The following is a 27,330-nucleotide window of genomic DNA, read 5'->3' on the forward strand; positions in this document are numbered from 1 at the left end:
TCAACTACACATGAAGTCTTCCACTAGTGGGAGCTTTTCTAAATCATAAGCATCAAAGAGATCGCTGATGCCTTCTTTCTTGCCCAGGCTCAGCAGGTAGTCCTCCTGGAGCAGTGGGGGGCAGCAAGTTCACAAAGGGTCCTTCCAGGTTGGAAGGGATTTGGTCCTCAGTCTGCTGTAAGAGGTTGGCAGGGGAGGCCAAGGGAGAGAGGTTCGCCATAGAAACCGAGCAGTCGCTATGTCCTGAGTTATTTGAAGCTAAGTCTGAAAGGGAAACAATTGGTGTAAACAAAGAGTTAGGAGAGAAATCAAATTCATTTTTTCTAGAAGAATGAGTAGGTCACCGTTGGTCTGCTCGCCCCAAGATGGCTTTCTGGTACAGATCACCTTTTATGCTAACAGGCATGGAAGAGTATGTCCTAGCCTAAATCATCCTTTCAAACACCCACTGTCAGAAAACAAGAACCCAGCAGCTTCAAAGACTGGAGGCTAATGAGTTCAAAGACTTCTCTCCAGTACCTACTCATTGTTTTGAGAAAAACGAAACATACAGAGTTAAAAGTCGGCTCCCTAGTAGGAATTCACTAATTTTAACTTCTTTTTTGAACCATCAGCTTATTAGAAATATTGCATAGAATAAGACACATCCATTTGGAATCTCAGTGGTGAAAAGGGTGGTCTTTTGTTTTACCAGCTCGGGTGCAGTGTATATGCTCAGTATTAAATCAGACCAATTCACTGAAATCACTCCTATTTTTGCTGCTATATTAGGAGACGGTAGGGTAGAAAATGTAAAAAACTTTGTCTTAGCCACAGAGGTGGAAGGAGAAGTTAGGTTTATTTTCCCCCCATATCCAAAAACTCGACAGCCAAGCCTCTTCTGTCCACACATTTTCACGTCCCTCAGTCTCTGTACAGGGTTCAAAGGTGCATGGCCAGGTGTAGCTGATGCCCTCCTCCAAGAGTGGCACGACCTCAGTCTTCACTTCAGCAGCCCCCAAAGCACTGAGGAAATGGTTTCTGCTGATGACAGAAGCCTAAGGGACTCTGGTAGCAGAGGAGGAGCCATGTGCCCAAAATCATTATTTTAAACTGTAAACAGCCTGACTTAAACTACTCCCTTAGTATCAGGAGAAGTTCTGACACAGGATCCTTCTAGTTACCTTCATTCTTAACATTGTTTCCAAAAGACAAAAGGGGTGTTTACCTTTTTAAGTGGGTTTAGGGATATTCCCATTGTGGTCTTGGTTGTTTGCTTTCATTGGACTGTGGGTTTCAGTCTCTTCTGGACACAAGTAAACCTCAATGGGTCCTTGGGTACTTGCCAAATGTATTTGTAGGCTCTGGGAACAGAAGTGGGAGAAGTTCAACCCAGAAGCTCCTTTAAAAATGAAAACCTTAGCCATTTTCATCTATAAGTGGACTGTGAGGGTAACATTCATTCTTCCTTTTGGGTCTTCAGCTCCAGGGACAATTGCCAACTGCTAGAGCAGGGCCAGAGGGCTACAGCCTGAAGGCCGAATTCCAACCCCTGACTGGCCATGCAAATAAGATTTTACTGGAACTTAATCAAGATGGTTCTAGTCGTTTGTGACTGTTTTCATGTACCAGCGGCAGAGTTCAGGAGCCAACAGCCAACACAGAGGGTGCACGGCTCACAAATCCACAGCCAGGCACCATCTGGCACTTAGACCACAGTCTCTTTCTATCTTCTGTGCAATCTCTGTCTTATAGGTTATAGTTTAGGTCTATATTATCAAAGAATATCCAAAAGCAATCAGAAAAGTATACTCCCTACTTTCTTAAGTCTTTTCATTTCCCCAAAGTCATGTTTAAGTTCTTTAAAACTATGAATAATTTTTTTAAAAATCTTAAAATGTGCTAGGTTATGGAGATACTTGAAAACACGGGTATCTCTGTTCATGGTGGGGGCCCACACACAGGGGAATCGATGTTGAATTTCCCAAGTGGTTCTAACTGATCAGAACCAGTAGAGAGTCAACTGTGAACAAGAAAGCAGGAAGGGACAAGGCACCTGACAGCTCTAGTTAAATGTCCCAGTAGGTTGAAAATAGACTTTTTGGATATTGAACAAACAGTGAACTGTTAAAAATGTTTTTAAATTTAGGGTTAAGCAAAATAAACGGGAAGGAACCGTCAAGTGCTCAGCAAGGGCAGACGCCAACCAGAGTCACTGGTTCTTGAGCACCAGGCCCCACAGAGATCCCTCTGTAGAGGGATCAGATGCCGGCTCCTTACCTCTATTGAATCAGGCACTTCAAGTGTTGTTTTTGGAGGAACTTTCACAACTATAACAGTTTGGTCTTTAAGGCCACTAATTTTTTGAATATTTTGATATGTAACATAAGCTAACATAGTGAGCGTTAAGGAAATCTTCTGTCTAATTGCCTCGAACACAGCCATCATGAAATATGACAAACAGACACATGGAAAAAATTCAAACCACTGTGTGACTTGGAAGAATATATATGCCTCTTCTTACGAATCTTCAATATATGGGGTTCCTCCAATGAATCTTTATTGGTTGATGTTGTAAACAACAAAAGAAATGTATATTTTACCCTGCCCATAGTAGCAAAGGGAAAAGGGGCTGCAGCAGATTCCAGTCTCAATTTGTTGTTTGTGTGTTTCAACAAACTCCTTGGAGTCCCAGAAAAAGATTTTTTGTGATACTGGGAATTGAACCCAGGCTGTTTCACATGCTAGGCAAGCACTTTGCCAGAAGCCTACAACCCTAGGCCATTTAAATTATTATTATTATTTTTTATTTTGAGACAGGGTGTTACCAAGGTGCCCAGGCTGACTTTGAACTTGATTGAGATCCTTGTACACCAGCCTCCAGAGTCACTGGGATTACAGATGAATACACCATGTTGGCCATAATATTTTTTAATTAAAAAAAGAGAGTTTTTTCCTAGAGGTGGTCATACTGATATTCTTTCTTTGAATGCAAAGTTCTGGTTTTTTATTCATTTCACTAAGTGCCAATCTTGGAAAACTATGTGACTCCACTTTCATTTGATTTTCTTTTTTCTTTGTGATTAGTATTCACAGTTCATTGAGCAGGTGGTAATGAAGCTGGTCACAGGTTGGATCCTTAGTGGTTATTTTTCATAACTGCATAATGATACAGCATAGAACTCCATCTGAAAGAACAAAGATCTGCAATGTTGGGCCCACATATCCTCAGGCAAAAATATGCTTCCTAGATTCAATGGCCTTCAGTGCCCATGATACTTCTGGGTCTCTGTGGTCCTACTCTGAGACCCCTGTTCTGTTCTGAGGTCTGCAGCAAAGCAAGTGAACTGAACAACAGATTCAGGTTTTGCCGATCTTCAAAACATTTGTTAAATTGTGTTAAAATTTGTTATATAGACCATTTGGTTGTTTGTGTGATTTATTCTTTAAATTATTGTATTAAAATAGTTTAAAGATATAGAATAAGCAAACAAAAGGTTTTCATGAAATGCTGGGACACTTGTGAACCCTAAATCACCAGGAGATTAAGTGGTAGAATTCTCTCTCCCACTGCTCAGCAAGGCTGGCTTTTCCTGTTTCCTCTGCACTAAAGACCAGGTGAACTGGGGCTGGGGAAGCACAGGATTGTGGAGGCCTGCAGGGCCCCCGCCCTCCCATATGCTGGACACCTCACCTCAGGGCCGCCCCATGCTGGACCCGACTTGCTCCTGTCTTGAAACAGGTCCTCAGACCTCCTGAGCTTCCCATCATGATCCTAAGGGAACTGGTCCCAGGGATTTCTTTCAGTTCCCTTGCTGCTTCCAGGTACAAACTCAGAAGGTGTGACCTACTTCCTTTCTTTACCTAACAGGAAAAGGAAGCAGGAGACAGTGGCAAAGGTTACCGGGGCTTGACCGACAGGAGGAGGCTCTTTCTGTTGTTGTTTTATCATTTTAGCGCTGGCTGGAGGGGATGCCCAAGCTCCAGGAATGAATGATCACCCCGCCTCTGCACGGTGTTATTTGTCCTACTGCTGTGATTGTCCTCGGGGATGAATCTAAGGCAGGGAAGTGCTCCTGGCATCTGGTCTGTCAGCGATTCATACCTCCACAGCTGTGATGCAGGATGGGTGGGCTGGGGAGGGTGGATCCCAGGCCCTGGCACAGACCAGGTGTTATGTACCTGCTGTTAGTCACTGGTACCCCAGCTGGAACACCTGTTGTCTCAAGATACAGGTATTGGAATAATTCAAATATTGAGGCCTCATGGCTTTGTTGAGGTTTCCTTTTAAAATCTTCCTTTGGAGGGCTGGGGATGTGGCTCAAGCGGTAGCACGCTCACCTGGCATACGCGGGGTGCTGGTTTCCATCCTCAACATCACATAAAAATAAAATAAAGATATTGTGTCCACCTAAAAAAAATATTTAAAAAAATCCTCCTTTGGAGAAGAGGAGCCCTCACTGCCTTGATAACAGGAAACCAAGCCCCCTGAAAGGGCACCCTGGCTGTTTCAGATGGGATGCTGGACACAGCCTAGTGCTGTCACACTGAGAAGTCTGCTGCTGCTGAGAACTGTGAGGTCATAGCTGTGAATTAACCAGGCGGCCCACTGCCACCCCCTGGTAATTCCCTCCTAATGATGCCAAGTAGAAAGCAGGACTGGAACTCCACTGGTGGCTTTACCAAAAGGCATGACCTAAAGTAATTCTCTAGATTCATCCAGGCCACATCGAAGGAGAATTTTAAGAAAAATTCTAAGGAGAAAATTCAGAGGAAAATTCTCCTCTTGCTTCATGTAATGAAATCATCAGCTTACATTGGGTGCCTATGATGACACAATTCTAAGAATTTTATGAGTATTATTCTGAGCCTCTGTACCAAAAAAAAAAAAAAAAAAGCTATGAAATGTGCTATTATGATCCCCATTTGACAGAAGAAGAAATTGAAGCCCTGGAAGATTCAGTGACTCACTCCAGGGCATCCACCCGGCAAATGGGATCCAAATCCAGGTGGCCCGAATCTGGGTTGATTTTCTATTTTCTCCTTCCCTGCTAAGAAGTTCCAATATTAATTCTCCAAAGAGAGAAGGAAGTCACCTTTAAGGAAGTCTTCCTTTCTTATCCCAGGATTGATCTCTTTTTAAAGATGATGAAAAACATTTCCTTTGGAAAAAATTCTGCATCTCCCTACAAAGGGGTGGCCCTGCGCTTTCACGCTCCCAAAGATATCTCCTCCCATCCAAAGGATGCCAAGGAATAATTTAGGTGCATTTCCAAAGAACTGAAATCATTTAGTGAAGATACAGCATAGCCATTCTCATTTGTTACCCTATTATTCCCCCCTTTTTTAAAGGAAGAAAAGAAAACAGGGCCATATATTTCTGTGTTGCCTTCTCCTGGCCACCTACAAATTAAGAACATTTAAGACCCTGCAAGAACTAGCAGTTGTGTGCAGGTATGGGAGAAATAAATTTCTGGACACTGGATAAAATATCACTGGAAAGAACCCATCCCTAGCAAAACCAAAATCTCTACTCGTGATTCTAATACACAATCCTGGTTGCAAGCCATTAACTCAAGGAAAAGTAGAGAGAAGATACACACCTACTATAAGATACACCAGCCAGACCTCTCTCTGTGTGGTTTCTGCATCTGGATTCAACAAACCATGGGTCAAAAATATTCCAAAAAAATGTACTGAATATGTACAGACATTTTTTTCTTGTCATTATTCCCTATGTGATAGAGTGTGACAACTATTTACGTAAGGTTTGCAATGCATTAGGTACTGCAAGTAATCTAGAGGTGATTTAAAGTATATGGAAGGATGTAGATAGGCTGTATGCTGGTACTGTACCATTTTATATAGAGGACTTGAGCATGCACATATTTTGGTATCTTTTGGGGGGAGGTGTTACGTGGTCTTAGAACCAGTGCCCTTCAGATATGTCAGGGGAATAATTGTACTCTCATTTATCTTGACAAACAAAATATCTAATTATAGACTGGAGCATGTGCAATCTAGTGAGTTTCTAGCTCTTAGTTTTATACAACATTTGTGTGTGTGTGTGTGTATGTGTGTGTGTGTGTGTGTGTGTGTGTGTGTGTGTGTGTGTGTGTGTTCTGTGTTGAATTTGCTTTGCATTTGCTAATTAAAAATTCCTGTTCAAGTAATAATCCTGCCAAATCTTAGGTGGCATAAAATTCTCCTAAAGTTTTTATATTTTAATAAAACATATCAACTTTCATCCAACTGAAGAAAGAGGAGATGAAGTAAATCTGAAGCAAGTTTCACAACACGAAACTTTAGATCCTAATACATTTCTTTCATTTTCAGGAAGAAAGATTTTAGAAACCAGAGAGATGACCAGGGAAATTTGTTTTTTCCACTCTGCAGTGGCTTAAGAACAGTAGATTATGGAGTTCTTTACTTTAGACTTGATAATGAACTTAAGTAGATATTCTTGGTTCACGCTTTATTTCCCTCATTACTTCATAGGTATTGCTCCTTAGTCATTTGGCATGTGGAATGTAGCTGTAATAACTCTGAAACTAGCCTTATTTTTTCCTTCTGCTCCCAATTATTTCTTGTTAGTAGGTTTGAAGATTCCATTTTTATCCTTAAACGATTTAATAAGTTTATATTTTGATGCCAATAATTTTCTGTCACTTATTCCTCATACAGCTATATGTGTCTAATCTTCAGATTCTGGTTTTTTTCATTTTCTCCAAATGCTTTTGTTTCCCAATGCCTGAGTTCTTCATTATAGGAGAACTATATTAATCATATTGATCTAGTTAATATTAATAATTCAATATTAACCACTCTGTAATTCAATTTCCTCATCACTTCCATTCATTGAGAATACCTCACATTCTCATTCCATGCCATTATCTTAATATTTAATATTATGTATTATATTTTTTGCTCTTTCTAAAAAAATCAAATTTGATCCCAAATAACATTGCTCTGACCCTCGGTTTATTGTTTCTTACTCTCTATTTTTATTTATTTCTTTGTTTTATCTTGACTCTCAATTACACTTTTATTGAATTTATATTCTATAGTTTAGTGCATTTGGATTCTTTGGGTTATGTTTTTCTCTAGAGTGGTTTCTTTGCCTACTTTTTTAATGTTCTTTTTATCACTGTGGATCATGTATTCCTTCTATCTCTTTTATTATGTCTCTTGTTGGAAATTATACTCAAAATCAACATGACGTGTCCTAGTTTAGCTTATTCATGTTTCTTACCCAACCTCCCTTTTGAACTATATGTTCAAGTTTCTATTTATTTTCATCCATTTTTTTCCCTGTGGCCCATTTTTTGAGCCTGGAGACAGTGAGAGAAGACAGTTGGGGAGGACCTCAGCCTTCCTAGTGAACTTGGACTCCTCTGTTCTCTGAATTTTTACGTACCATCTGTGCCAGAGCACTTCCACGAAGTGGGTTTTGGCTCTTCCTTCCATATCAGACGGTGCCTTGGAGAACTATAGTCCTCAAGGGTTTTTTCTTGGTGAGCTTTGTTACTTAGGCACCATGATGAGCACTTGTATGCTTCTTTAAATCCTCATAACAGCTCATTCAAGTAGGTCCTGTAATCACTTCCTGTATTTTAGATGAGGAAACTGAGCTTCACGTGAAGTCTGTCCGATTATTCTGCTCTATTGATCTATTTGTCATCATCCTACAGTTTAAATTTTTGTAGCTTACATTTTATATAAAATATATTAACATATTTATTTATATAATGTAACATAGTAGTACATTGTAAGATAAAAGATATGGAATTATATACAATACATTAATGTATTAAAAATACATACTTTAATACGTTTCAGGTGATTTCCTTCCTTGGATTTTATTCATGTATATTTTCATATTTTTTGGCAAGAACTCCAGTATTATCAATTTATCCAAAATCCTTTGCCATTTTTATTGGAGTTATATATTACAGGACAATTTGAGAAGTGACATAGTGAGTATTACCATCAAGGGCCCAGCCTGCCACTACATTTGGCTAATTAACCTCACTTGCATTTTGTACTAATCTTGAAATTCCCAAGTAGTCCATATTTGTTGCTCTTGTGAATATAGTATATTAACCTTTCCTCTCATTTCTAATCATTTATGGTTAATATATATAAATGCTATTATATAATATAAAAATCAATATTATTAATAAATTAAAAATTATTTTCCTAGTAATTATTCAGTTACCTCTCTTGAGGTTCATAGGAGAATAATCTTTTTATTTATTAAAATATTGTCCTTTTGCCATTTTTTTTATATTTATTTTTTAGTTTTCAGTAGACACAACATCTTTGTATGTGGTGCTGAGGATCGAACCCGGGCCGCACGCATGCCAGGCGAGTGCACTACCACTTGAGCCACATCCCCAGCCCCACCTTTGCCATTTTTATAATTCTTAACAGGAACCATGACACCTGCCTGTCATCCTAATAATGCAAGAGGCTGAAGCAGGAAAATTGCAAGTTAGAGCCCACCGTGGATAATTTAGCAAGCCCCTGTATCAAAATAAAAAATAAAAAGGGCTGATGTAGTAAAGTGGTAGAGTAACCCTGGGTTCAATCTCCAATACCACACACATAAAAAAATAATCGATATGTACATTTTTTACCCTATTGTTATGAGGTCCGTGTGCAGCGAGCAGTTCTGGCAGAATAAGGTTCAGCTGGTCTATCAGTCAGCTTCTCACTCCAAACTCAGTGGCTTAGACCAGATCAGACAGCCTGACTTGCATGTTCCCCAAGCTGCTCTGCTTGTCCACCAGGGGTTGACTGCCTGAAACTGGGCTTGGCTGGCCTGGCTCCAGGATTCAGGTTGTTGGGTTCAGGTGTTGAATTTAATTTTCTTTTGATTTATTTTGTGTTTATAGCCAGAAGTGTGCTTCTCAGCCGAAGTACTAGTGTTTAAACCGAGATGATCTGCTGTTATTTGGAATGCAAATGCTGGATTGACCCTTGCCAGAAGACTCACCACTAAATTAGTAGAAACACTGCCCAGACAGCCTATGGTGGCTTCCAGCAGACACTTGGTGTCACTTCCATGGTCTTTCTAGAGTTCACTTTGATTCACATTAAGCAATTCCTACCATCTTCATTTCTTTTGGAGGGCTGCATCTTTCTCACCCTTTAATGTGCACTGGAATCTCAGGAGTCTTGTTCAAATGCAGCTTCAAATTAAACAGTTCCAAGGTGGAGCCTGAGATTTTTCAGTTCCTGCTCTAAGTAATAAGGTTTAGACCAAAGGAAGTATATAATTTTTACTCCACTTTTAAAAACAGTTATATACCATTAATGGCAGTATTACAGTGGCGTAAGTGTGAGTGAGAAGAGTCCTGGACATGATGGAGATTCTGCTTCTGTGTCTGCTATTTACTAGCTGTGTGGTCTCTGTGTTAATTTTCTTGGACTAGAAAGCTGGGAAAATCATTCACCTGAACGTTGGTGAGTGTATTTCACAAAAAGCATTCAAGTGAAAGGTATCACACTCCATGATTAATTAGAAGAGTTCTCAGCATTTCTTAGGCAATTTATTGCCATCAAAATGATAGCATAATAATCAAAATTATTAATAAATGATAAAAGAAATCTTTGGGCCAAGTGCAGTGGTGCACACCTGTAATCCCAGTAGCTTGGGAGACTGAGGCAGGAGGATTGAGAGTTCAAAGCGAGCCTCAGCAACGGTGAGATGCTTAGTAACTCAGTGAGACCTTGTCTATAAATAAAATAGGGCTGGGGATGTAGCTTAGTGGTCAAGTGTCCCTGAGTTCAATTCCTGGTACAAAAAAAGAAAAAGAAAAAGAAATCTTTGGTATGAAATGTCCATCACTGTGCCTAGTTTTTATTCAATTTGGTAAGATTGGGTAAAGAGGTTCTTATGCAGAGATGTTATTCTGTCCTTTTATGTAGCTCCCACTTGGTGTTGGCTGTTGCATGTGTGTTGTTTCAAGGAGAACAAACTCAATGAATAGCACAACCATCCACCTGTGAATGTTTGAGTTTGCATTAGTTGGTATACTTTAAGCTGCAAGAAATAATACCTCAAATTAAATTTGCTTCAAGCAATAGGGAAATTTTATTATGTAACTTAACGAGACTTGAGATAGGGTAGCTCTAAGGTTGTCTGACTCTGCAGCTGGACAACTTTTCCATTTTCATTGCTTTGGTGTTGTGGTATCCCCCTTATGATCTCAGAGTGGCTACAGCAATTCCAACTACACGGGACAGTGTCTAGGACAGACAGAGACTTCTTTGTTTTTCTCTATTCTCTATTTTGATGGAGGAAATCATTCCCAGAGGGTTCCCCAAAGACTTGCTTTTCAATCTTATTGGCCAGAGTTGATTCACTTCCACATTTCTAAGCTAATTCCACTGGCAAAGGGAATAAGATGGTCATGCTTACCTATACAGTCCGCTTGGGAATTATTGCTGTGTGAAATGGAGGCCAGAATACAATCATATAATTTTTACTCCATTCAAGGGGCAGGTATGACTGTTGAGACACTTGGTGTAGACAATGTTCTAAATGTGAAGGGCATCAATAATATCTTCATAGTGGCAAACACTTTTGAAATTTCTTAGGACAGGTCCCTCTGTTTTAGTAACAAGTGTAAATATATTTTTCATCTTCAGTTTACATTTTTTTGCAACAGGGGACTAGTTATCTTGAAGGTCTTTAATTTCTCCTACCCTCTTGACCCTTACCTGTACCCCCTGCTAGAAATCAAGTAAGGCTTTGGCATCACTTGTTTACAAGTGTTGTAAGGGGGTATCATCCTTAGTTTTTGAGAATGGGGGAGACCTTAAGACATTGTATAGGGGGTAAGAACATTTTCACAGCCTCAGCCCTGCCTGCCTGCCTTCATCTGGCCCCTCTGATTCAAACTCACACTGAGCCTGCTAACCTTCCTTGAACACTGCTTCCAACAGTCACTAACATATCTCCTTTAAGTTCTTGAAATATACTGTTTTTTAAAAAATTGGGTCACCTTGCCAGAATTACCAGCAAACATCCCCCATCCTGGACAACCACCAAATGCCACTGGCTCCCACCTTTTGCAAATGAATAGGAAAACTTTTGTGATCTTGCGACATCAGATTTGGGAGTTACTAAAATATGATCCATTTACTCTGAAGTCTGAGCAAGTGATCCTATATAGATACTCATGCTTAGCGGTGTGTACATCTAGATAGATGGAAGTCACAATCTACCTGCTTCCAGAGTAGTTCACCCTTTTGCAGAGATATTGGAAAATCCTCTAATAGCCTTCTTGGAAGCTTCAGAAATAGTTTATTAGCTATTTCAAGAGGGAAGAGAAATAACATTGAAATTAACTTCACTGTTATGCAACAAAAACTTTTAAAGTGGCTGTTATTCAAAAGGGCAGGATTAAAATCTTATCCTCCTATCAAAGTTAGATTTTTTTCTCCCTGTACTCATTACTGTCGTTAAAAAAATGTCACAAGGAAATTTTGTCACTTCAAGGAAATTTTAAGAATGATGCTTGCTTTTATGCTTGTGAACAAGGGATTTAGGGCTGTCTGTGCTTTGCATAGACACCTTGGCTGGCTGAGATTTTTGGAAATGAGGAGAGAATATTACCAATGCAGGTAGCCTGCACAGTTGTATTTAAGTGACAGTCTGCTGCAGGCCAGGAGCAAAAAGTCTCTGACTTCCTGATGCCTGTCTGACTCTCAGGGAGCTGTGGAAGGTGGTCATAGAGGCTTCCAGGCACAGAGAAGCCAGAGGCACTGAGTTTTGGAACAGTGTTCATTGTGTTGCAAGCACCCAACAGCGCTATTGTCATTTCCTCTAGGCAGAATCTTCTTACCCCAAATTCCCCATGCAGCACAAACACCAGGTGAAATGGTTTAGTAGGGCTAGATTGCCTTTCAAATAGATCCTAAGTCCCTGCACTGAACACTTCCAAATATCCACACACACCCCAAGCCTGTTAAAAATGCAGACTAAAGAGGCTTATCTCTGTATGCCTCATTCAGTTGCTTTGTTCAGAACTCTGAATCTGCATGTTAACCTTCAAATTCCACGTGGATCTGACACCAGTACTCAGAAGAAAGTATTTTAAGACAAATTGTCCAAAGTCAGAGACTTGAGACTTGAGATTCAGCACCTACCAATCTTCACCAGCTTTGCCAGTTTGGTGGCTCAGTTCTTGAAGAAGGAAAGTAAAGAACACAGAGACGAGGTCATTGCTGAAAGGCTCTTTGCTAGTAGTGACTTGCTCTGAGATGTAACCTTGAGCCTACCTGATCCAAAGCCCATGTTCTTAGGGGGCCATACTGTGTTTCAAACAAGTACTTAGCTAAGCCCTGATGTGGCTCTGAGCATACAAAGCTGACTACAATAGTTTTCATTTGTGCAACTCATTCTAGTGAGTTTTGAGGGCTTGATTCTTTCTGTGTTTCCAGATGTGGAAAAGCAGTTTGTCCAGTGATGGGAAGGGCCAGGACTACGCATCACCTCCTGGGGATTTTTCTCCTGGAGCAGGATGACAAATGTAGTGTATTGGACAACTTGGTTTATGGTCTGCCTTGCCAGCTATGAAGGATCTTCAGGAACAAAGCAATCCAAAATGGCTTGGTCTTTGAAGAATTTTAATGGTGCACTATTCTTTCCTCACCAATGAGTCTATTTCTTTCTTTTCTTTTTTCTTTTTTTCCAGTACTGGAAATCGAACCCAGGAACACTCTACCACTGAGCTACATCCGCAGCCTTTTTTATTTTTATTTTGAGACAAGGTCTCACTAAGTTGTTTAGGCTGGCCTCAAATTTACAGTCCTCGTGCCACAATCTCTGGCATTGCTGGGATTACAGGCGTGCACCACCCTGTCTGGTTAAGTTTGTCTATTTCTGATGAACTTAAAGTTCTAGAAGCATTCCTAACTCATGGTATTAAACACTAAATTAAACCGGATGTCAAATTGGAAGCACTTTGGAATCAAAGCACTATATAGATGGCTGGTGTTAGATGTCTCATCAAAAGTCTTGTCAGATCATCTTCACTAAACTGCTGCTTCTGACCTTTCAATGACTATAAAATTGATGAATATTCATCACAGAGCAGCAATGCACAGAGACTCCACCTAAGGCTGCTAAAGACAACATGTGTCTTTATAGTAACCCTCCCTGTTTTACAGTTTCTCAGCTGAGGCTGAGAAAATGACACAGTACATGGCATGGATAGGGGTTGAGCTCAAGTCTGGAACTTTTATGTTCCAACACTATCCACTGTGCCTTTCCTTCATTCCTCTTAATACACTCATGCCTTTTAAAGATGGCCTGTTTATGCAGAGCATGAGGTCTCAGAAAGGATGTAGTTCAACCTCATCCTATTATAGAAATGGGCTTTTTGTCATTCCCTAAATACAGTAACTGTCCTCTCCTCAGACACTTTCCAGAGGTAGGTATGCTACCTTACAGGTAAACTTCAACAGTCCTTTTGCTACAGGACCAAGTTCAAACTCCCCACACATCTGAATCTTGCTTCACTTACCTTTCAACTATCTCCTCCCACTACTTTTTCTTCTTCTCCTCCTTCTCCTTCTCCTCCTCCTCCTCCTCCTCCTCCTCCTCCTCCTCCTCCTCCTTCTTCTTCTATGCTGGGGATTCAGTGCAGGGTCTCATACATGCTAAATGTGTGCTCTATTATTAAGCAGTACCCACCTCCCATCCTAGACTTCTTTATAGACTTATTAGTGAACTGTTCTCTACTTAGTTGACTACACACATTTCCAGTCTCTGCTATTATAAAACTCCAACATGGGGCAACCCCTTTCTTGCTTCATGCAAAGCAGTGTTACATATCGTTTACAGGAATATGCATGTTTAATACAATTATTAAGCAATATATGCAAAAATCGAGCTGAGGGAAAATGTATTCGTGTCCTGAAGTTATCATACTAAAATACCACAGTCTGGGGGCCTTAAACAACAGAGAAATTTATTTCTCACATTCTGGAAATTGGAGTCTGAGATTAAGGTATTGGCAGGTTTGGTGTCTCTCCTTGGCTTGCAGATGGCCGCCTTCTCCCTGTGTCTTCACAGGACACTTATTCTGAACACTTAGTGCCTCTCATGTGTCTTACTTTCCTTGTAAGGACTCCAGTATGATTCGATTAAGACCTACCATAGTGAACATATTTTAATTTAATTCCCTCTTTAAAGGCTTTATTTCCAAATTCAGTCAGTGTTTTATTTGTTACCACAACAAAAACACCTGACAAGAACAGTATATAGGAGGGAAAGTTTATCTTGGCTCATGTTCCAGAGTTTCAGTTCACGGTCACCAATTCCATTGCTCTGAGTTCAAGGTAAGGCAGAACATTATGGTGGAAGGCGTGGCCGAGGGAAGCAGCCCAGGGAATTATGGCCAGGAAGCTGACAAAAAATAAACCCCAAAAGCACATTCCCAGGGATCTACTTCCTCTAAGTACACCCCACCTGCCCACAGTTACTCCCCAGTGAATTCATACCAGTAGATTCATCCTCTGATTAAGTTATACATCTCAATCTAATCATTTCACCTCTGAAAAGTCTTGCATTATGTCACGTGTGAGCTTTTAGGGAATGCCTCATATTTCAACCATAACACTCACATCCTGAGGTCCTAGGAATTAAGACTTCAACATACGGATTTTGGGGGGTGGGTGCCCAATTCAGCCTATAACTTCAAGATTGGTTCCTTCTGAAGACTCTGAAGGTGAATCTGCTCTGGAATGTCTCCTGGCCTCTGGTGGCCTCAGACAGTCCTTGTATTCCATTCTCAACCCCCATCCACACATAATTTTCTCTCCATATGTGTCTTTGTGTCTCTCTGTGTCCAAATTTACCTCTTTTATAAAGACAGCTGTCATATTGGATCAGGACACACTCTAATGACCCCATTTTAATTTAATTACCTCCATAAAGTCTGGATCTCCACGCAGTATCACATTCCGAGGTACAGAGTCCTGGGGATTAGGACTTCAATATATCTTATCTTTGGATGAATACAACTCAACCCACAACAAAGAATGTGATTTGGGGGGTTAAAGGAGAAACCTCTAGGAGCTTGAACTGTTTTCTGTTTCTGTTCTTAAGCTAAGCAGAGGGCAAGCCGTGCATAAAACAACAGCAACAATCAAAGAAATTGAACCAGAAAACCAACCTATTCTTGAAGGCAGCCAGAACCTTAGGTAGAGATATGGTTTAGATAAGAGTCCCCCAAAGGTCCATGAGTTAAAGGAATTGTGCCGAGGGTGACATACTGAGAGGCGCTGTGGATCTTTAGAAGACAGTGGGAGGTATGCCTTCAAAGGTGACTGTGGGACCCAGTCCCTTGCGCTCTTGTGCTCTCTCTCTCTCTCTCTCTCTCTCTCTCTCTCTCTCTCTCTCTCTCTCTCTCTCTTTCTCTTTCCTGGTCATGAGTTGAGTGATTTTCTTTGTCTTATGTTCTTATCACTGTGATTAGAAACTAAAATGATGCAGGCTTTGGTGAGAGCATGGGGTCAGGCCAAGACTTGTTAGGGAAGACCAGGAAATTCTCTTAGTGGGGAAGACCCAAGTATTTACTGGCTGAAGAAGAGCCACAGTCAGGAGAGGAGAAGAGGTGGCATTCATGAAGGAAGGACACAGGAGCATTGCAAGACATGAAAGAGAGCTTGAGGATTGGTATCAGGAGAGGGGAAGCTTTTGTTGAGGCTGGTTGGGTGCCAACAGGTCACCCACCATCAACTTGTTACCAGGGAATGTATAAAAGTTTAACATAGGGAAGCAATGTGATCAGATCTCCTTAGCTGCAAAGGTGGGGAGGGGGGCAGAGATTACATGAGCAATAATGAAATGAGAAGTCAGTTATACGTTTATTTCAAAATGTGGAAAATAAATGCAGTTTTGGCCAGGTTGGTGATGGTAAAAAGTTCAGAAGTGGATTTGAAATAGGCTTTAAGGTACAAAACAGGATAGGTATACATATATAATAGAATAAGGTATACAACAGAACAGGATTATTTATGAGAAATAGATGGTGAGGGCAATACCACCCTTATCTTTGGGCAAAGGTGTCTCTACTTTGCCCTCATTCTGATGGTCCCTGACTTATGATGGTTTGATTTATGATTTTTTTGACATTATGGTAATCTGGGAGTCATGCATTTAATGGAAACATATATTAAAATTTAAATTTTGACATTTTCCTGGGCAGGTAATATACAATATGATACTCTCTCATAATGCTGGGCATCAGCAGTCATCTGGAACTCACTTTCAGCCATGTCTTCAAGAGTGGAAAAAAACTGCTACTCTACTGTGCACATCGTGGTTAAGCTACGATATTTCATAGGTTAAGGGTATTAAATGTATTTTTTGGCTTACAACTCAACTTTTGATGGGTTTTTCAGAACATGGCCCTATTGCAAGGTGAGGAGCTTTTGTACTTTTAAAAAGATGAAGAATTAGCAAATTTCAGCCTGGGGATTAAATTTGTTCCCTGTTCTGAGTTTTTTTTTTAAATAAATTTTTATTGAAACACAGAGAAGATCTTTTATTTCGGGCTATTTTACTTTTTAACAGCAGAGTTGAGAGGTTGTAATAGACACTGTCTGACTCACAATAGTGAATAGTTACTGTTTGATTTTTTTACAGGATAAATGTGCCGACCCTGCTTTAGAAGTCTTCTCTTACCACAAATATTCACAAAAAAATGAAGGTGTTCTGAAACAAATAGGTCTCTGTCAGCCTAGGCAAATCTCTTGACCATAACCCTAACCATCATTCTTTAGGACTAAGGCTGCCCAGGCACCAAGGAGGGGCTTCTCTCCATCAATTCATTCCAGCTCCTGCAAATGAAAGTACCTAAATGCTGTGTCAATTTTGATGCTTGCAATGGCTAATACTGCTTTCCAGTGTGAGGAAGAATTGGGCAAAGGAAATGCATAAGTGAAATAAAAGAAGAATTTACCACCTTATCCAAATCTTTGCCTAGTCTATGATATGAATGAGATATATTCTCATAGCAAAGTGCAATTTGTCAACGTGTTCAGCATCCACCTTGTGCATTTCCTCTTTTGCTGGAATTCCAAAAGTTAGTATGTTCGTTACAGTATTGTGTGTATAAGCTAAAGAATACTTTGCTATAATATACCACTCATATTACACTGAGCTAGACCTAACATGGTACTGTTTCTTTACATACACATAAAAGCTACATGTATGCATATGAGCTTGAGAACCTGCAAATGTTAGGGTGGACCAGAATCAAGGCAAAGGTTAAAGGTATTTCTTGGGTTTCTGGAGTGATCATTTAAATAAAGGAGGGGACAGTTAATTTAGAATGCACATGATCTCTGACTTTGGCTTAGGGTTTTTTGATTTTATGATGGGGCAAAAAGTATATCCAGGCAAGCATATCATTTTCCACTTTCAGCATAATATTTAATATTTTTTTAATATTTATTTTTTAGTTGAAGATCAACACAATACCTTTATTTTATTTATTTTTATGTGGTGCTAAGGATTGAACCCAGGGCCTCACACATGCTAGGCGAGTGTTCTACCACTGAGCCACAACCCCAGCCCCATATTTAATAAATTAAATGAGATATACAACACTTAATTATCTAATAGGATCTGTGTTAGATTATCTTTTCTATCCACAGTTTAATGTAAGTGTTGGGAGCATATTTTGGATAGTGAGGCTAAGCTAGTATGCTTGGTAGTATTAAGTGTATGACGTGCATTTTAAAAATTATTTTATTTTATGCATTTTCAACTTATGATGGGTTTATTGTGATGGAACCCTGTGGTAAGTCAAGGGACATCTGTAGTCTTGAGAATGCAGATAGAAGATGCAGAGCAGACACGTGGCTATGTGCTCCTGGGAGGGGAGCTCTTGGTGGTGAAGAACTAGTCAGCTGTCCTTAATCATTAACTTTTTGGATGTTGTTGATATTTCTTGGGAAGAAAGATTATAAATCAAAGAAGGCCCAAGGTTCAGCCTTGATATAGGAAAGCAAATCCATTGAACAGGATATGGAGAAGGAGAGGTCAAGTAAGCAGGGGAAAGCCTAGAAAATGAGGAATCATAAAATCTGAAAACACAATGTTTTTAGAAGAAAAAAATGGTAAGTTGTGTCACAGAAGCTCAGAAATGGATTTTGCTACCTGGAAATCACTATTGACCTCAGAAGAGTGGTTCTGATAAAGTTAGAGGGGAGTGTCATTGTTAGGGTATTATGTGTCCCCCAAAAGCTCCTGCGTGAGACAATACAAGAAGGTAAAATGATTGGGTTATAGGAACCTTAACTTAATGAGTGCATTAATACATTGATAGGGATAAACTGGGTGGTAACTGTAAGCAGGTAGGGGATACCTGGAGGAGGTTGGTCCTTGAGGGTGTGCATTTGGGGTATATATTTTGTCCTTGGTGAGCAGGGCTCTCTCTCTCTGATTCCTGGGATGATGTCTTGACCTGCTTCCCTCCACTACATTCTTCTACCATGATATTCAGCCTTACCTTGAGCCCTAAGGAATGGAGTCGGTCAGTCATCTATGGACTGAGACCTTTGAAACCATGAGCCCCCAAACAAACTTTTCCTCCTCTAATTGCTCTTGGCAGGTCTTTTGGTCACGGCACTAAAACAATGAGGATTCGGAAGCCATGTTGAGATGGTTTGAGGAGTGCATGTAACACAGCCAGTAGAAACAGTGCAGACAGGCTTTTCAAGGTTGTTCAGAAGATGAGGTAGGAAGTGCACTGGCAGTTGGATGAGGTATGTATCAAGGAGGAATTTTTAATTTAAAATGCTGTGAGGGTTATGGACACACTTCAATGCTGATGAATGGATTCTACAGGGAGATTGAGGATGAGGATAAAAGAAAGAAAAGAAATTGCAGATACATCGTAAGGTCAGATGATGCACTTGTTTGTAGTCTCACCACACAGATTCACTCTGTTAAGTCTCTGGTACTTCAAGTGGGCTTCAAACACAGCATGATCATTGTACTGAGAGAAATGGTGGCCATGGGACATGGAGTCCCCAAGAAACCTGCCCTCTAAGTTCTCGTCCTTGCTTACTTAGCTGTCTGCACAACATATGGTCTTCAGATGCAGTTGCAGACAGAAGGGGCTCTTGTTATTCATCCTTCAGAAAATGAATTAAATTTAAAATAGATCTCATTTTAGGTCCGGAGACTGTAATGTTATCAGCTCACTAGAAATAGCTTGTTGTTCTCTTGGCTCATTGGCGTCTGAACAGCGGGATTTCATGTTTCATAAATGAGCATGGCCTGTATGCATATCTGACATGCTCTCCATCACTGTTTCACCTGATTAAAACTGTTGCATTCCACAAAGAAACAGCATTTAGCACACAGGGGTCTTGGAGCATCCGAGTTTTCAAAAAAGCCGTCATGGCAAAAATGAAATTTAGAATCTGAGAGATGGCACCAAGCTGGGAAATTTACATACTATCAGGAAGCAAGACTAGCTGTCTGGAATAATTGAAAACCCCAGTAATAACTTGAATTGTCCTAGGGTGTAACATTAGAAAATATAATAAATATTTTCCAAATCCAAGAGTGTTTATACACAGAAATGCTGTCAACCTCATCTCTGAATGTCTTTCTTGATATATTTTAGTCCCTCAAATGCTGATCCCCATCACTTCTGATGCCATTTGGAGCAATCTTGCTAAGCATTTTGTATATATTTACCATTTTGCTTTCCTAGAAATCTTGAAAGATCTTGTTATTAGCTTTCACAGGAAGAGAAACTGAGGCTCAGAAGGTCAATTGCCTGCCTATAAGTCACACACGCTGTGTGTGAGTGGCAGAGTTTGAGTATAAACTCAGACAAGATGACTCTGGAGCCTTCACACTGAACCCCTTTATTTCCACTATATAGAATTGATGGAATTTTTAGCTTCTCCCCCCAGGGAGCTTAAAATCTAATTGGAAGCATATGGTGTGTATTTTCACAACTTTTTCATAGACAGACTTTGTGAAGTACAGTCGGGTGCTTTGGAGTTTAAGACAGTGAGGAATTACTACTGGGGGTCCAGAGGTACTTGCTGTCATCGCTGGTTCTCCATCAAACAGATAAAGGACTGGTGGAATAGAGAATGATTGAAGTGAAGGAGATCCAAGTTGGAAGCAATAGTAAAGGCAAAGGCAAACTCAGGTTGGAATAGTGTCTCAGGAGTAATGGAAAGCTCTATTAATTGATGTGTGCAAACAGTCGGAAGACTGTGTTGGAAAACAGGAGTGTCTACATGACTGTATGACTAGATGGTCCCTGACTTAATATGGTTTAACTTATGATATTTCACACTCTACTATGGTGTGAAAGTAATATGTAGTCAGTAGAAACTATACTCTAGATTTTGAATTTGAATATATTCTGAGCTAGCGTTATGCCTTATATAATTCTTTTTTTATGATGTTATGAAGTGGCAGTGAGTCACAGCTCTCAGTCAGCCACACAATCATGATGGTAAACAACGGCACTTTACAGTGTAAGTGTGTTACTAAGCTATGGTGTTCAGTAGATTAGGTGCATTAAATCCATTTTTGACTTGAAATGTTTTCAGTTATGATGAGTTTATTGGGAAATAAACTTATTATAAGCTGAGAAACATCAATATCTCTCCATATATCCTGCAAACGGTAAAAAGATGAGTTGAGTTTGATGAGGAGGTGACTACACTAAGAAAGTTCTGTTACTGCCATTCATAATATAAATATTGAATTCAGATGGTATCAAAAGGAAGTAAATAAATGTTTTTGAAAGCTTGTTTTTTTTTCTCTCTCCTTCTTCATGCAATCAGTAATTAAGCCCTACTCTTTTTCTGTTAGACAGTGGCTAAACCCTGTCTGTACATCATAAATCACCTGTGGAAATGTTAACTCTTAATTCCCTGATAGGACCCCAGATCAATTACATTAGAATCTCTGAAGGTGGAAAACAAGCATCAGCATTTTTATTTTTTAAAAATTTTTTAAATATTTATTTTTCAGTTGTAGTTGGACACAATACCTTTATTTCACTCCTTTATTTTTTATGTGGTGCTGAGGATCGAACCCAGGAACCCAGGATCTCCTGCGTGCTAGACGAGTGCTCTACTGGTGCACCTCAAACCTGGCTGCAAACATTAGCATTTTTAAAAAATATTTATTTTTTAGTTATAGTTGGGCACAAAACCTTTATTTCACTAATTTATTTTTATGTGGTGCTTACTGTTGAACTCAGTGTCTTGCATGTGCTAGGAAAGCACTTTTCCAATGCCAGCCCCAAGCATTAGCAACTTTTGAGGCTTCCTGGGCAATTCCCATATATCGTTGAGGCTAGATGCTGTTACTTTATCAAACCCTTCATTCACTGAATGTATGAGTGACTGAATGAATTTGCAAATATGGCTTAGTAACTAAAAGAATAGATGTGATGAATGCATTACAATTCTTATTACACGTACAGACCCCAATTTTTCACATATCTGTTTATATATAAAGTAGGTTGACACCCAATTCGTGTCTTCCTACATGTACTTTGGATAATGATGTCCATCACATTCCACCATCCTTGCTAATCCCCTGCCTCCTCCCTTTCCTTTCCTCCCCCTCCCTCCCCTCTTTCCTACCTAGAATTCATCTATTCCTCACATGTTTCCCCCTCCTTACCCCACCATGAGTCAGCCTCCTTATATCAGATAAAACATTTGGCATTTGTCTTTTTGGGATTAGCTAACTTCACTTAGCATTATCTTCTCCCATGCCATCCATTTACCTGCAAATGCCATGATTTGATTCGCTTTTATTGCTGAGTAAAATTCCATTGTGTACATATGCCACATTTTTTAAAAATCCATTCATCCACTGAAGGGCATCTAGGTTGGCTCCACAGTTTAGCTATTGTGAATTGTGCTGATATAAACATTGATGTGGCTGTGTTCCTGTAGTATGCTGTTTTTAAGTCCTTTGGATATAGTCCATGGAGAGGGATAGCTGGGTCAAATGGTGGTTCCATTCCAAGATTTCCAAGGAATCTCCATACTGCTTTCCATATTGGCTGCACCAATTTGCAGTCCCACCAGCAAAGTATGAGTGTACCTTTTCCCCGACATCCTCGCCGACCCTTACTGTTGTTTGTCTTCATTATAGCTGCCATTCTGACTGGAGTGAGATGATATCTTTGAGTAGTTTTGATTTGCATTTCTCTGATTGCTAGAGATGATGAGCATTTTTTTCATATATTTGTTGATTGATTATATATCCTCTTCTGAGAAGTGTCTGTTCAGGTCTTTGACCCATTTGTTGATTTGGGTTTTTTTTTTCAGTGTTTAGCTTTTTGAGTTCTTTATATACCCTAGAGATTAGTGCTCTATCTGATGTGTGAGGGGTAAAGACTTGCTCCCAGGATGTGGGCTCTCTATTCACCTTACAGATTATTTCTTTTACTGAGATAAAAACTTTTTAGTTTGATTCCGTCCCATTTATTGATTCTTGGTTTTAAATTCTTGCACTATGGGAGTCTTATTAAGGAAGTTGGGGACTAATCCCACATGATAAAGATTAGAGGCTACTTTTTCTTCTACTAGACACAGAGCCTCTGATTTAATTCCTAGGTACCTGATCCACTTTGAGTTAAGTTTTGTGCATGATGAGAGATAGGGGTTTAATTTCATTTTGTTGCATATGGATTTTCAGTTTTCCCAGCACCGTTTGTTGAAGAGGCTATCTTTTCTCCAGTGCATATTTTGGCACCTTTGTCTAATATAAGATAATTGTAATTTTGTGGGTTAATCTCTGTGTCCTCTATTCTGTACCATTGGTCTACCAGTCTATTTTGGTGCCAATACATGATTTTTTTTTAAACTATTGCTCTGTAGTATAGTTTAAGGTCTGGTATAGTGATGCCACCTGCTTCACTCTTCCTGCTTATGATTGTTTTAGCTATTCTGGGTCTCTTACTTTTCCAGATAAATTTCATGATTGATTTTCTATTTCTATGAGGAATGCCATTGGGATTTTGATTGGAATTGCATTAAATCTGTATAGTGCTTTTGATAGTATGGTCATTTTGAAAATAGTAATTCTGCCTATCAAAGAGCAAGGTAGATCTTTCCATTTTCTAAGGTCTTCTTTGATTTCTCTCTTTAGGAATCTATAGTTTTCATTCTATAGATCTTTCCAGTTGATTCAAAAGTATTTTTTTTTTGAGGATATTGTAAATGGGGTAGTTTTCCTCATTTCCTTTCCATAGGATTTGTCACTGATATACAGGAATGCCTTTGATTTATGGGTGTTGATTTTATATCCTGCTACTTTGCTGAGTTTATTTACTAGTTCTAGAAGTTTTCTGGTGGAGTTTTTTTGGTCTTCTAGGTATAGAATCATATCATCAGCGAATAGTGCTAATTTCTTTTTTTCCTATACATATTCCTTTGATTTCTTTCCTCTAATTGCTCTGGCCAGTGTTTCTAGAACTATGTTGAATAGAAATGGTGAAAGAGAGCATCCCTGTCTTGTTCCAGTTTTTAGAAGGAATGCCTTCAATTTTTCTCCATTTAGAATGATGTTGGCCTCAGGCTTAGCGTAGATAGCCTTTACTATGTTGAGATATGTTCCTGTTGTCCCTAGGTTTTTTAGTGTTTTGAACATAAAGGAATGCTGTATTTTGTCAAATGCCTTTTCTGTATCTATTGAGATGATCATATCTTATCTTTATGTCGATTGATGTGATAAATTACATTTATTGATTTCTGTATTTTGAACCAAACTTGCATCCCTGGGATTAATCCAACTTGATCATAGTGCACAATCTTTTTGATATGTTTTTGTATTTGATTTGCCAGAATTTTATTGAGTTGCTTTGTGGCATAGTATATGGTATCTTTTAGAGAAGGATCCATGTGTTGCTGAGAAGAAAGTGTATCCGCTTGATACTGGTTGAAATATTCTATATATGTCAGTTAAGTCTAAGTTATTGATTGTGTTATTGAGCTCTATATTTTCTTTATTCAACTTTTGTTTGGAAGATCTATCCAATGGTGAGAGAGGTGTTTTAAAGTCACCCAAGTTTATTGTGTTATGGTCAGTTTGACTCTTGAACTTGAGAAGAGTTTGTTTGATGAACATAGCTGCACCATTGTTTGGGGCCTATATATTTATGATTGTTATGTCTTGTTGGTGTATGGTTCCCTTGAGCAGTATGTAATGTCCATCTTTCTCCCTTCTGATTAACCTTGGCTTGAAGTCTACTTTATTTGATGAGTATTGAAACCCCTGTTTGCTTCCACAGTCCATGTGAGTGGTATGATTTTTCCCAACCTTTTACCTTCAGTTTGTGTATGTCTTTTCCTAACAGATGAGTCTCCTAGAGGCAGCATATTGTTGGGTCTTTTTTTAAATCCAATCTGCTAGCCTATGTCTTTTGATTGGTGAGTTTAAGCCATAAACATTTAGGGTTATTATTGAGATATGGTTTGTAATTTCAGCCATATTTGTTTATTTTTGTTATTTTACTTGAATTAGTTTTGTCCTTTGATTAGTTTTTCCTTTAAGGTGTTACCTCCCTCTGCTGATATTCATTGCTGTTTTTTATTTCCTCTTCATGAAATATTTTGCCAAGGATGTTTTGTAGTGCCAGTTTCCTAGCTATAAATTCTTTTAACTTTTGTTCATCATGGAAGGTTTTTATTTCATCTTCAAATCTAAAGCTTAATTTTACTGGATACATGATTCTTGGTTGGCACCCATTATCTTTAAGGACTTGGTATATGTTGTTCCAGGATCTTTTAGCTTTCAGGGTCTGTGTTGAAAAATCTGCCACTATCCTAATTGGTTTTCCCCTATATGTAATCTGATTCCTTTCTCTTGTGCTTTTAAAATTCTCTCCTTATTCTGTATGTTGGGCATTTTCATTATAATGTGCCTTTGGTGTGGGTCTGTTGGGATTTTGTACATTCAGCTTCCTGTAGGCTTCTTGAATTTTGATTTCCAATTCATTCTTCCTGTTTGGAAAGTTTTCTGATATTATCTCATTGAATAGATTGTTCATTCCTTTGGTTTGAACCTCTATGCCTTTCTCTATCCCAATAACTCTTAAATTTGGTCTTTTTATGCTAACCCACATTTCTTGAATGTTCTACACATGGTTTCTTATCATTTTTCACTGTGTGGTCTATGTTCTTTTCAAGATGATTTATTTGATCTTCATTGTCTCATGTCTTCTAAGTGTTCTACTCTGATGGTGATGCTTTCATTTGAATTTTTAATTTGGTTTATTATTTCTTTCATTTCAAGGATTTCTGTATGTTTTTTTTTTTTTTTTTTTTGTTTTTTTTGTAGAACCTCCATCTCCCTGTTGAGGCGCTCTTTTGCTTCTTGGATTTGTTTATGTAGCTCATTATGGAAGTGATCTTTCACTGCCTGTAATTGTTCTCTTATGTCTTCTTTGACATCCCAAAACATTTTACTATGTATATACTGAAATCTTTCTCTGTAATTTTTTTCTGCTATGGTTGTTAATTTTTCTAATGATGTGTTGTCTTGATTTGTTGTGGTACATTCTTCCCTTGTCTTTTCATGTTGCTCATGTGTCTTCCTTTCCAGCTCTGTGGATCTGGTGTGTTATTGTTTTTACCCTATAGATTTGTAGTGCTTTTGTAGGGTTCCAAGATCTCTCCTTTGTGGGGAAGTATAATGTTAACAGATCCCAATATCAACAATACATCACCTATGAACATATTGTTGTTATTAAGACATTTACAGTTTAGCCTTAATGTCCAGAAATGTTGGATTCAATTATTATTTAAAATATAATCAGTAATTTCATAAAAAGCTTTACAGTTTCTGGTGGTGGACAATGAACTGGGGGTCAGGCGTAGAATGAAATGTTGAAGGGAGAAGATGTGAGGGTATAGGGTTAATATATGTTAGGAAATGTGAATGAGATATCTAGTGAAGAGGGTTAGTAGCAGGAGAATAGATAGGAGAAAATTTGGGGTAGATAATTATGTGGGAAGACAATTACGTGGGAAGACAGTAGAGTACATAAAACATACACATATGTGTTTTTAGAAAAATACAGGATGTTAAAATAGTATAATTTGGAGGGTGAAGGAAGAAGAAAGAAAAAATGGAAAGAAAGAAAAAAGAGAGAGGAAAAAGAAAAAAATAAGAGAAAAAAAGGGGGGCTTATGCAATTCCTCTAAATTATATTATTCAGGTGACATAGTCCTCAAAGTCCTATTTCATGCAAAGTTGTTGGTTTTACATTTGTTGGGGATGTGAGAGCCAGAGGATAGAAGGGTAGAACAGAAGATAAAAGAGAGACAGAGAGAGAAAAAATAATGCTCTTAAAGATCCGTTTCTTTTCTTCTCATCCAGTAGGTGGGGTTGTCTCATCCAGTAGGTGTCTCTGCCCTCAGGAGGGTGTAGGTAACCAGGGTGTGAAGACTGGACCTGGTGTGGAGCATCTGGAAGTGGGGAGTGCCGCCCACCAGTCCCAGCAGAGAAATAGCGCCTTGTGGGTCTTTTTTTGTGACCACTCATCTGACCCAAGCCCCTGGTATCGTCTCCCTCTCTTGCATGGAGATTTCCTAAATCCTAATCCCTCTATTATGCTCTAGACTTTAGTCGTCTCTTCTCTCTTATTTATCAGGCCCCCAACTGCAGGACCTCTCACCCCCAGGCTCACACCAGGTGGGTGGCATCCTGTTTGCACTGCACTCCTGTCCAACTGACAGCTGATCTTGTGTTGGGTGGCCACTGTACTGAGTTAACGTCAGTGGGGGGGGCGGAGGAGGATTGGAAATCAGGTACCTGCTCAGATGGCGATCTGATCTGATAGCCACACCCACCACAAAATGGTGAGGAAGGTTTTCCAAGGTGGAGTTGGTCTGCTTCCAGTACTGAGGTGTCTGGTGAAGTGGGGGGTGCTGGACGATGGCCTTGTGCTGTGGGTAGGTAGCAACTGAGTGACCTGCATGGGAGCAGAACGCAATCTCGAGTTCTGCAGAGGTACTATAGGTGATTCTGCTAGGTCCTTTGTGAGCCATGCATGAGCTAAAACTATGGGCTTGGGTCCAGAGTCCAGAGACTTACTCAAGCCCAGAGGCTCTGATTTCTGTGTGGGTGGTCGAAGTGCTGGTGATTTCTGCAAAAATGCCATGGGCCCTGGAGATCCAATCTGGGCACTGCCTCCACCTAATATGACGAGAATGTTGAGCCAAGATGGCGGCAGTCTGCTTTCAGCACCAAGGTGTCTGGTGAGGTTGGGGGAACCAAGTGAGGACCTTGTGTTGTGGGTAGGTAGCAGCTCTGTAAGCTTC

General features: G+C 39.5%; 1 pseudogene; it reads right to left on the reverse strand.

The window, feature by feature from the left end:
• On the reverse strand, nt 1-27,170 carry LOC143410699 (transcription factor E2F3-like; annotated as a pseudogene).
• Nucleotides 27,171-27,330: the final 160 nt, after the last annotated feature.

The sequence above is a fragment of the Callospermophilus lateralis genome, chromosome 11 (genome assembly GCF_048772815.1).
Source record: "Callospermophilus lateralis isolate mCalLat2 chromosome 11, mCalLat2.hap1, whole genome shotgun sequence".
NCBI lineage: Eukaryota > Metazoa > Chordata > Mammalia > Rodentia > Sciuridae > Callospermophilus > Callospermophilus lateralis.